This window comes from Etheostoma cragini, chromosome 23 (genome assembly GCF_013103735.1).
Source record: "Etheostoma cragini isolate CJK2018 chromosome 23, CSU_Ecrag_1.0, whole genome shotgun sequence".
Taxonomy (NCBI): domain Eukaryota; kingdom Metazoa; phylum Chordata; class Actinopteri; order Perciformes; family Percidae; genus Etheostoma; species Etheostoma cragini.
This window is the reverse complement of record NC_048429.1, coordinates 9,319,946-9,331,495: the sequence shown is the minus strand read 5'-3', so window position 1 is coordinate 9,331,495 and position 11,550 is coordinate 9,319,946. Positions and strand designations below refer to the sequence as shown.

The 11,550-nt window shown below is 38.2% G+C and overlaps 1 long non-coding RNA gene across 1 annotated transcript in view; it reads left to right on the top strand.

Moving 5' to 3' along the window:
• The first annotated feature begins 305 nt into the window (after nucleotides 1–305).
• LOC117938605 overlaps nucleotides 306–11,550 on the top strand; it is a 47,005-nt gene continuing 35,760 nt past the window's right edge. Inside the window, exons 1-2 of the long non-coding RNA XR_004655445.1 lie at nucleotides 306–478; nucleotides 8,458–8,536. This is a non-coding gene — a long non-coding RNA (uncharacterized LOC117938605). The remainder of the gene's footprint in view (nucleotides 479–8,457; nucleotides 8,537–11,550) is intronic.

The following is an 11,550-nucleotide window of genomic DNA, read 5'->3' as shown; positions in this document are numbered from 1 at the left end:
TTAGATAAAACAAGCAATGTAGATACGTCAAGTTGGACTTGGGAATTACAACGTGCATCTTTCCCCTAATCTATTAATTGGAAAAAAGTGACAAGATAATGTAAATAATGGATAGTTAAAGCTTTAGTCCACAGTGCAATATTAACGTTAAAAACTAATGATAGAAGCCTTGCTTCCCTTTGTCACCCTTGAATTTGAGGAGTAGCGTGGTGCAGCAAAGACAGGAGGGAGCAGGTTGTAGGAAAGGGGAGGAGTAAAAAGAGGAGGGGGAGCAGCATGGGAGGGAGGTATGATAGTGAGAAGAACTGAGACAGTGGCAGAGCGAGCCAGAGGCAGGGAGGAGGCAGCGAAGGAGCAGCTCTCCTCCTGAGTCTCCATCCCAGAGAAGACCGAGAGGTAGAAGACCGGAGAAGACAGTCCTGTCTCAGCGGTGCATCCCAGAAGCTCCTGAAGTTCAAACCATGACGTCCGCTGTGAGGTATGTTTTCTTTGTGCCACTACTCCATTTAATCTCTCTCCTCGTCTTTATCAGGACTGTGGATTAGCAGCAGTCAGCCGCTGGAGGTGTTTAGTGTGTTTAGTGTGTGTTTAGTGTGTGTTTAGTGTGTGTTTTGTGTGTGTGTGTGTGTGTGTGTGTGTGTGTGTGTGTGTGTGTGTGTGTGTTCAAAGATCCTGCTTAGGCTTTTAAGCAGCAGGTGTGTGTGTGCGTGTGGATATGTGTGAGGAAATGGGGCAAAAAAGGGTCTGATTTATCAAAATGTCAGCAGCGATTCTGCTGAGATGCTGTTTCTTTGACATTTGAAGACTGATAACATTTTTTGCAATCAGACTCACTCTCAGCACAGCGTGACCTGATTTTACAAAGGACACTGAAAAGAGCTGATCACCTCAAACACTTTTGACACGCAATGACATTGTTTCTATTCATCTTGTCCTTTTACTCTGGTTGGTGTACAGAACAGCACACATCACTGAGACTTTAAAAATGACTCACGTGCATGTGCATTTCAAAGATTGTCCTTACTCCCATTATTGTTACGTGTGAGATTTTACAGTGAATGATTAGGTTGAAATGGTCCCAATTATTATTTTACCACAAATGAACACCTATTTTTAATCTTTTTTTAAAATTATATTTACAATTTTCTTCACATTTGCTTCATGAATCTAGTCTTATAATCTTAATCTATTGTAAGAAAAACTGACCTTATCTTTTGAAATATTTTCTACCAACATAGAAAGGAATAGTGAATTAATACAGTTTCCAGTGCAACTACAGTTATTACATTTTTTTTTTTTTTTTAAATGTGACAATAACCCCCAACCCCATGTTATGCACTAAACTGCCTCTGCAGCTAACAGACTCCTAAGTCTCCCAGAGTATCTGTCAACTACTCTCTTCATTAGTGCCATTAAGCACGGTCTAATGTTATCAGGCACATTGGCCGTATTGATCTGCTAACCTGTTCCCAGTGGGGCAATAGCCCAGACAAACTCCAAGTCTTCATCTTTAACTGTGCTCCTCCAATACAGCAGATTTCAGAGCAGAGTGGGGAATTATTGAGTGGACTAGCGCAGGGACTGTCTTTGTGCAGATGTCATGATGTCATACTAACTGGACCCTATCCTTCCTGCTGCACACTTGAACAATGTCTTAACATTATAGAGGACGTAAACTGTCTTCTAATAACAAAGAACATTGTTGGCAATTTATGGTATAATAGGGTATAATTTCAAGTAAAATTCAAGAACTGAGCAGAGCCTGTGTCTTTCAGTGGCGTTGAGGTAGAGCAGTAGTTGGGCTTTGGCTGCATAACATATGATGTCATGTCCTTTTTGGTTGCCTATACTGATTTCTCATACAATTACTGTTGATAATTCATAAAGGGAAGGGGGATTATTATATAACATACAATAAAGAACAGAATAGAGTTGATTATGTTTGTGGGATTCACCAAAATCGCCCTGATTTCAGCACGTAATTCTGTAATTTTAATAGCCTCCTGGAAACAAAAAAAAGCTTTTTACGAGGCTTTTCACCGCTTTGTTCCAGCTTGCAGTATAATTCAGTTTAGCATTCCTATCTTGTTAGAGAAAGTACCCTATTATTAATCATCAGGATGAATCATATTCTTTGTGTGATCTTAGCTCAAACAGTGTTTTTTATTTTATTTGATCTGTCTATGTAAATTTCTAGAATGGTGTGTTTTGCATAATACCTGTTGATAAGATAATTACGTACAAGACTATCCTGCTACATGTTTTGATTCAGACGACATGTGATATTCAGCCCGTCATTTTACAGATTACAGACATTATCCTGCCACTTCTTAATGGTATGATTGAGGATTAACCGATACAGTTTTAATATATATTACTTGAGCTGCGACTCACAATCACTTTTATTTTTTATTATCAATTAACCTGCAGATTGGTTTCTTGATTAATCTTTTAGCCTATACAATGCTAGGAAATATTAAAAATGTTTCCAAGAACAAGTTTCCAGAGCTCAAATTGACGTCTGACCAACCTTCCCAAACCCACAGTATTCACTTTACTATTCCGGGAGACCGACACCGACATTGACGTTCAATAAGCTTGAAGCATTGAATTTTAGGTTTTAGTCAAAGGTTTTTTGACCAATATATTAATTGAATATCAAAATAGTTGCTGATTAACTCTCTGTCGACATCTTGTTTCAGCTCACTATTTCACGTTACATGGACATACTATAGTATAAGCATGATAGGCTTTCAGTGTTTAGGTCAGACTGTACTAAGTAGACCTACAGTAGATACATGTATTCATGTGCCTGTGGGCAGCATCTGTGTATGTGTGGACGTGCGTGCGGATGGCAAAGAAAGTATATGGAGATCAATGCAAGCAGCTGTTCTCTCTGCACTTCAAACGCTGCTCTGTTGTTGGCGCATCAACGCTCCGACAGGCCTTGCGCAAGGGGATCAAAGGCTAATGAGACAGCCATTGCAAAAACGCACCCGGCAGAGCCATGAATATTGATACGGCTCAGGAGAGAGATGGAGGCTGGGGTGTCTTCACTCGCTCAACAGCAGCCCGATAAATTAAAGAGGGGGAGGGGGGGGTGCAACATGTCTTCTGGAAGGATTTTGAGGTTTAAAATATATCGCCAGAATGTGTGGTCACTGCTAAGGGGCTGGCAGATTGCACTTAGATCTCTTAAAGGTGTTTCAAATGTCTTGTCTCTATCTATATTTCACCCGCAGGATGCTAGCTGGCACTAATACTTACGTCAAGTTACTGTGCAGTGAGTGCAACACTACAATAATTTAAACTCCAAATGAACAGCCAAGTTCAAAACCTGATATGTATTGACGTTTTTTTAAAGGCCTTGATGAAGATTTTAAGAAAGAGCTGAAATGATTAGTCTATTAATTGATTGACAATCAATTACCACATTAGTTGGCTATTAATGTTTATGTATTTTTTAAAGCCCCTGAAAACTTTGAGTCAAAAGTATTTCTCTAAACCTTACATATTCATGAAATGCAATGATTAGTTTGTTTATCTTTGTTTATTAACACTTAAAAATTCATCTTATCTGACATATTTAGACTGTATTGGTTGTGATCAGATTTGATTTACAGTGACCAAACAACCCATCAACTGTTGTCAGATTCTGATTTAAATGTCCCTAAATCCTGATTGGTGCACAGAAATATGTGACATCCCCTTTTTTCCAGCTGAGTTCTTCCCAGGTTAAATAAATACTAACATATCTTAAACAACCATACACGTTCTAATGTTGGCAGAAAATGTTTTCATGTTTGGTAAGAAGCTGATTGGAAAATTGGTGTTCAGTGCCTTTTAAAATGTGAGGATTTACTGCCTTTCTCTGTTTTATACCATTGTAAATGGAATTTATTTGGACATTTTGTGAATAAAAAGATTAATCTAAAAAACAATTGGTGAATTAATTGATGTAAAAACATTTGTTACTTTCAGTCCCATAGCCAATTAAGACACATTTTGTGTCTGAAGGAATGCACAAGCTTGCAAATCTAAGATATACATACAAATGCACAGTCCACATTCAAATGTTTCACTGGCCGTCTTTTAATGGCAAACATGTTTTTACTAATTTCAGTAAATGCTACTGCAGTCAGTAACTGAAGCGAATCAATTCTCTACCATTAGAATCCAATATTTGTCTCTGCCTAATGCCTGCTGCGACAGATTCCACTGAGTTTACGAGCTGATGTGTCCCCCCCACAAAATAATGCACTGTTTCTTCCCTCGGGGTTGTTGTATTGTCTAACACATAGTTAACCTCCTGATGTCATCAGTTTGTTTCTCCCTGTAGTCGACAGCCACATCCCATATTAAAATCAGCACTTTCTCTTGCATTATCTATCTAAACATCGACAAGTGCCATTCCCCCTCTGGCTAAGTTTGCAAAAAAATAACTAAAACAAGCTAAAGGTGACATTAATATTTACCCATCCAACAGATCCAACTGAAGGTAAAGAACAAGAATGACTTGTTTTTCTGGGTGGTATGTCATTTCAGCCCATTACAGCTGTCAACAGGGAGGGAAATAGACACTGGGAGGAGGACAAGTACAGCAGCAAGCCGGCAGGGAGACTGATGCGGCAGGAAGGCCGTCCACAGTACGTGGGCGACTGTGCCTCTATCTTGACTTGGGTTCGTAAATCAAGCCTCCCCTCCAGGGGCCTATCTTCCATTCTCAGACCTTCACAACAGCTCGTTCTCCAGTCTGTGAAAAGAGGGGCTGTTGTCACAGCAGCTATCGATCGTGTGGGATGACTTTGTCGGACCGGGGGATTTTACCCATCCGAGCGTGGTCACTGAAGCGTCCCGTCTTGTCTCCTTGTCTGTCTGTGGGCTACATGTTATGTCTTTAACGCCAATTCACTACCAGCTACTGTCAGTTGCATCTCTTTTCAAAATAAGAGCTATGACATTCCAAATAACTGATTCACAAACTTAAAAGAAGTTTTGTAGGGAGGCTGTTTGGATAAAAACATAACATTGTATAGACTGCATCTTATATCTAATGACTTGAGTCTGCAAGAACTACTGGCGACTAATCTAAGGTTTTGTCCAAGGGCGCCTTTAATCCACTGCATGCTGGGATTGGTTCAAGGCCCAAGTGACACTAAACATAAAACAGTTGGACATATTGGGAAATTGAGAGATGAATGATTGATCCCACTCAATCGTCTAATCTTTTTTTTGTTGGCAAGAAAGCAAATAGGCATATTTCCAATGCACAATATAAGCACATTATTGTTATGTAAAATTGAATATTTTTTAATTAAAAATAAAATAAAACAATAGCAAACATTACAAAAGAAAAAGACATGTTTGCATATGTTTGTGATAGCGAGCTCATTTATTATGTGACAATAGATTACTTGTAGCTTAATCTCTGGGTCTGTTTACTACGCTACAGCACAGTGCATATGCAAATGCATTTTGGATGTTGTTCAAATACCAATGAATGTTTAACCAGTGTACTACAACGCTAGAGTGAATCAAAGTAAACCAAATGCAGAAAGGTGAACTTTTGAATAATTGTCATTATTTGCAGATTCTTTGATCTATAAAGCTACTACACAAAGACAAATATGGTTTAAGAAAACCTTAAACACAATGAAATGGCATGTATGTTAGAGTCTTTCTCTTGGTGTTGCTCCTGTTGCTTCTGGATTCACACATGACTAGATTAACAAGATGTTTTAATGAAATCCTGCATGAAAAATTAAAATTGAAATCAAATGAAAATTACATTTTCTGGATAGTGGGACTATAAAAACCCAAGTTTAACCCTGCACAATAATGGATTTCCAAAGTCAGACTACTTAAAAACCAAGTAGTTAAATTATTCACCGCACTCGCTCCACCCTTTTTAAAAGCCAATTAGGTGAACGTTTCATGGAAATCAGTGATGGTATTTGATCTCCTGATGTCATTTTTAATTCAAGAGGGAATACCTTACACAAATTTAACACTTCCCAATATCCCAATCCATCTGACACTGCTGTCAGGTGAATACCTAACAAGAAAAACTCCACAATTATTTTTTTATAATTATCACATTTTAGACAGAAATGGATTTTATCTCACCAGACTCAGATATGTAAATGAAAATGCATTGAAAATAATAATAGTGGAGGTATTGCACCACCATGTCACCAGTGCCTCCTCATTCTTTGTCCTCAGGCACTTTCAAAGCATTTCTTCATCTTGTTTCCTCACTCTGAAAGCGTAGTTTGTTAAACTCCACCAGCGCTGCACACGAAAGCACTCCCACTCAGCCTCCCATCCTGCTGAGAGCTCTTGAAAGCAATTTTATTTTAATCAAGTTCCTCACAAATGCCCTTCTGATGCCAACCTCAGCAACACTACCATTTTGTTTTTTTTCAACTGCGTCTCTCCCTATATTATAATGATTTCTTCATGAGTGGTATGAAATACAGTTAACTGACATAATGAGATTTCTCTTTGAGTTTATTGCTCTTTCAGGACAGAAACAAACCTTGGTGCGCTTGTGGAGGCCTAATTTTTTAAATATCTACAGCTACTTCTGAGCCACAACATTAAAAAAAAAAAATAGAACCACAGTTGCTGGACATGGTTTTCTACATTCCTTAAACTCAGTAGTTAAGACGTTTTCCGATCCAGTACCAGTAAAAACAACATAAGTAACAGGCCTTCATTCAAATGCCTACTTAAAGTACAGAAGTAGGCTACAATCGGCAAAATATAACTTTTGTTTTAAAATTAACAACTATTAATCATCAATTAATCTGCAGATTATTTTCTGGATTAAGCGATTAAACATTTAGTCTATGACGTGACAAAAGTAGTCAATAAAACACCCATGAAAACGTCCCACAGCCCAAAGTGACGTCCAGAAAAAACTTGATTTGTCCAAACCATCAGTCCAAAACTCCAAGATAATTCATTGACTATTAAATAATCTGGATGTTCATTGCTGGGTTAAAGCCTGACATTGGATGTCCCTCCTGTCCCTTTCAGATATCTCTGCTATTCATCTAGCAAGGGCACCGTCACTGCATCTGGGGCTTAGTTCAGCCAAGGACGGTTTTGGTTTGGTTTTAAGAAATGCCGACAAGCCAAATCGTTATTTTCCCCCTTTCCCAGAAAATATAAGCAGTGTAGCTAGACCATACTCCAGTGCTGACACAACGCTGTAGACATGGGTCTAGCAATGCAACAGTAACTAATAAGTTACAAAGAAAAGCGTTAAATCCTCATTTTTTTTTAAGGAGTCAAAAGCCTAAAAGGTTGTAAACTGTTGGTATAATCTTTGTATCTTATAAGATTGTCATATCAAGTAAAAAGTACAAATTCCCCTCTGAATGTAGTGGAGTAGTATAAGGTAGCCTAAAAAGAAAACAAGCAAGTAAAGTACACATGGCTCTAAATTGCCCTTGAGTAAATGCAGTTAGATACATTCCATCACTTGCTTAAGCCTTGTTCTTTTGAAAACCGGTGGGATTCGTAGTAGTTTTATAGTTTTTTTGTGGGCTCAGTATGGGCTCACCTCATGCAATGCCATTTATCCCTGAAGTCTTCAGGCAAAGATTTTCCTGCTGTATTGTATTGTATTGTATTGTATTGTATTGTATTGTTAAAAAACATTTTAGAAACACTTAATATTCACTGACTTTGCAAGTGATTCTCTGATATACATGTTGCTGCATTGTTTATTCAGTGTCTCAACAAGAGCCCCTTGTGCAAAACAGCTGCAGAAATGTACTGGAGCTAACATAACAATGCTGCAGTGAGGCCAAACCCTGAAAACTATCAGATCAAAAGTGTGGCAACTGTGCCCTGCTAAGTTGGAGATTCTAGAATCTCCATCGGGCAAATTAGTGTTATATTCTAAGGGACTGACTTTGTGGGCCACCTAGGGGCCGTAGAATCAAGCCGTGAACACAAAATGGCCATATCACCCTTTGATAAGGCAGACATGTTAGCAAACTGCTGCCCATTTGCACATCCAGTTGACACAAAATAACACAAGCATTCATTTGGAGTCACGTTTCTTGACACAAAACAAAGATTCACTCTCCTTTTAGCTCCGTTTTTAGTCTCCACCAACTTCTGATCTGCTAAATGCTATTCTGATATGTTGATAAGCTAATGGCCAACTGTGTCTGCTGTTTTCTGCTGGCCAGGTAAAGTACATTGAAGCAGCTGTTTTGCCTGCTGCAACCAAATATTACAGCAGTAAACCAAAAAAGTAAACTAGCTCATAGTCTACCCGAACATTTCATCGCATTCGGAACAAATGTTTGTTTGATCTTTGAAACGGCAGTCTTGCAAATATTTTTACCCTCCCAGGGTGAAAACTTCATCATCATTTAGTTAGCCTGGAATGAGATGGATGTTACCACAACACTGAATTTCTTGTTTTCCTTTGTACAGCTTGTCTTCAGGTGAAGAGGACGTGATGTGCCATGAAGACTGTTAGCTGTGGCTGACCCTCAGAAGACTAAACACAGAGGTGAGCCTCACTATACTCTCACTGTCTCCTGTCAAGGATTAATAATAAAATCCTTGAAATAATGGATGGTAGACGATAGAGTTTAGATCTGCCAGTATAAAGTGTGAGCAGTATTCGATTTGTTCAGAATGAAGACACAAGTGATCCCTCAGTGTATTTATGGGATTTCATAAGTATTCTGGTCATAGCTTCAAGGTTTCCATTCAGTACTTACCTAAACATGATCTACTGCAGAAGAAAGACTCAATGAAATGGTAAATTCTAAAAGATTTCAGTTCTACTTGATTTATCGACAGCAAGTGTGATAGTGTGTAACATTGTGGGATTTAACACTTTAAGCAGACACTTAGAAACACAACAGAAGAGCAGCTGGTGTATCTACTTATAGACTCATGTTGTTTTAATAAAAAGGGTCCGTCAATAAAAGCGGCAGCCACAATCTAATTTCATGCTGCACACGGCAGATGTAGTTTTCAGCACAACAGCAGGACATAGTTAACCTGATTACCTTGATGAGGAGTTGGAGGTTCACTGTGCCTGCTCCTTCTTTCATTACTCCTTGAAATATGTCAAATTGACCTGCTGGCAAAAATTTGCAAAACATTGTCTTGTTTTGTACACACATTTGTTATCAATGTTGGCAGTTAGCGCTGTAAGCGCTGACAAACACATTGCGTTACATTACATTAAATGGCTATTGCTAAAAAATACACAGAACAAAATTATTATCAAAAACTGAGATTGATTTCAGGAAATGCTTAACTTTAATTCTTATAATACATTTACTATTCATTGTCTTTAGCTGTATATTTGGATATTCTACAATGTGAATGAAAAAGGTAAGGATCTTAGAACAACGCTCAATACTTCAACACTGTAATCCTCACGAGGACTTAGCTGGACGGCTCTTTCTATGAATTTTCAAGTAGTTACACATGTAACCATCAGACAAGCTGCACATTTCACTTTCACTCCCCTGCCGATGCATTGATCCCCAAGAGGAAACCCTGTAGTGCCCATACAGTATGTAGTTAGATTTCTACACTGAGAGCTTCAGCAATGTAGAAGCAAAGTGACTTCTGCCCGCAGAGACTCAGACTGCAGCAATAATGACTATTTCCTACATTATTTAACCTTTACAGACAAAGTAGACATCTAAATTGAAAGCATAAAACAAAATGAGCATTGCAGTTAAGTCTGAATCGACTAAACAACAATGTGGCTTTGAAAACTAGAATATAAACTGCAATATTGTTGGGAATTGGAAAAGGTACAGGTTCAAGTATTGGCAATTTATCAAAGATTTTTTATCAATATTAATAAAGTTATGAAAATGTATATTAATAACTACCAAATTGACAAACAATCCAAACGGGGGACCACCCTGTAATCAGGGACAACTAACTGAACTGTGGAAACAGTCTCATAGGTGGTATTCTCTTTGAAAATACAGATCTTAATTAAATTAATTTATCTCATATTTATAAATTGAATGAGAAGGGTCAAATTTGAGCACTGACCTGTTCAACCAGCTGTTACTACAAGATATACCCAAATAATCAGAAACAACTGCTCTTTAAAGTAAAATAGAATTTATGTAACTTCCAAATTATTAACTGTCAATCAATAGTTCCTCATTTAATAAACCTATTTACTCGTTACACGTACAACAAAAGCAAAGTGAGTGCGTGCGTGCGTGTGTGTGTGTGTGTGTAAGTTTAAGATACAACGGTAAACAAACGAGTGCGTCTCACTCGTCAGTGATTCACAGAAAAACTTGTGAAGAGGCAGTGAAGAACAAGACTTCAGAAGAAAAGTGGCATCCGTGTTCTGCAGACGTGAAGCCCAGATATGTGTTTCATCAGGATCCGGAGTGTTTCCAGAACACCAAAAACAGTCCCCTTTTTGGGAAAATTAAATTTTTTAAAGTAGAAACATTTGACTGCCTGCAAACCTGTAGCCGCTCTTGTGGGCAGTGGAATGAGAAAAGGGGAGAGAGTGCTCAGCGTATTTATTGCCCCAGTCACTTGCTGCTTTTTGGGTCCCCCTGACAATGGGAAATTAGAACTCTTGACCCCTCCGGCCATGTTGAAATCTCTTTTCTCATGGAGGTGAGATATAGGTGGGAATTTTAGGCTTTTCCAGTTACATGGAGGCCACATCTCTTTGTGTCAGGCCACATATTGCTTAGCTTTTTCCCAGAGGTCACATGCTCTGCGGCCTCTGCAACAGTTGTTTAGCCACACTGCTCAGTCCCAACCATAGAAAGAAACTTTTCACTTGTACTAAATGTAAATTAAAACACTCCATACCTTAAAATAAATATAAAAATAAAAATATAATAAACGGTACTATTTAATTATAAATAGTACTGTTAATGTAAAACATGGAAAATGGTTAAAATTGCTAAGCAATGTGATCTACTAATCAGGAGGTAATAGTTTAAGCAGAACTGTTGTCACATAGAACAAGTATGGAAATTACTAATGTGTTTTAATGAAACCCCCCAAAAGAGCCACTTTAAACTGGTGGTACAAAATGTACTTTCACCAATAAAAATAAGAAATGAAGAAAGCCCTAAACCATCTTTCTATTAAATAGTTAAGTGCATTCCTTGTGCAGCAGAACGTTGTGAAAACCGAGTAAAAGCTTAGGCATTAGCAGCCACGTTTCCTTAACTTTTTCTATTTTCAGCTCCAATCTTCTGTTTCAATTTCCTATTTTCTGTGGCCCAGTTTATATTCAGGAGGAAAACTGCAGCACTGCAGAAACCCAAGGTGATTATTTTCACTTTCTGCTCGTATTTACCTGTTGTAATGATGATGATATCCTGAGCTCAAGTTGTGCAACAATAATGCAGAGTTGTGCAGAATTCACCTTCCAATCTGTGTTAATGAGAAGCCTATAAATGCAATCACAGTGTGCATTTAGGCAGCAAATATACAGTGGGTACGGAAAGTATTCAGACCCCTTTACATTTTTCACTCTTTGTTTCATTGCAGCCATTTTCCAAA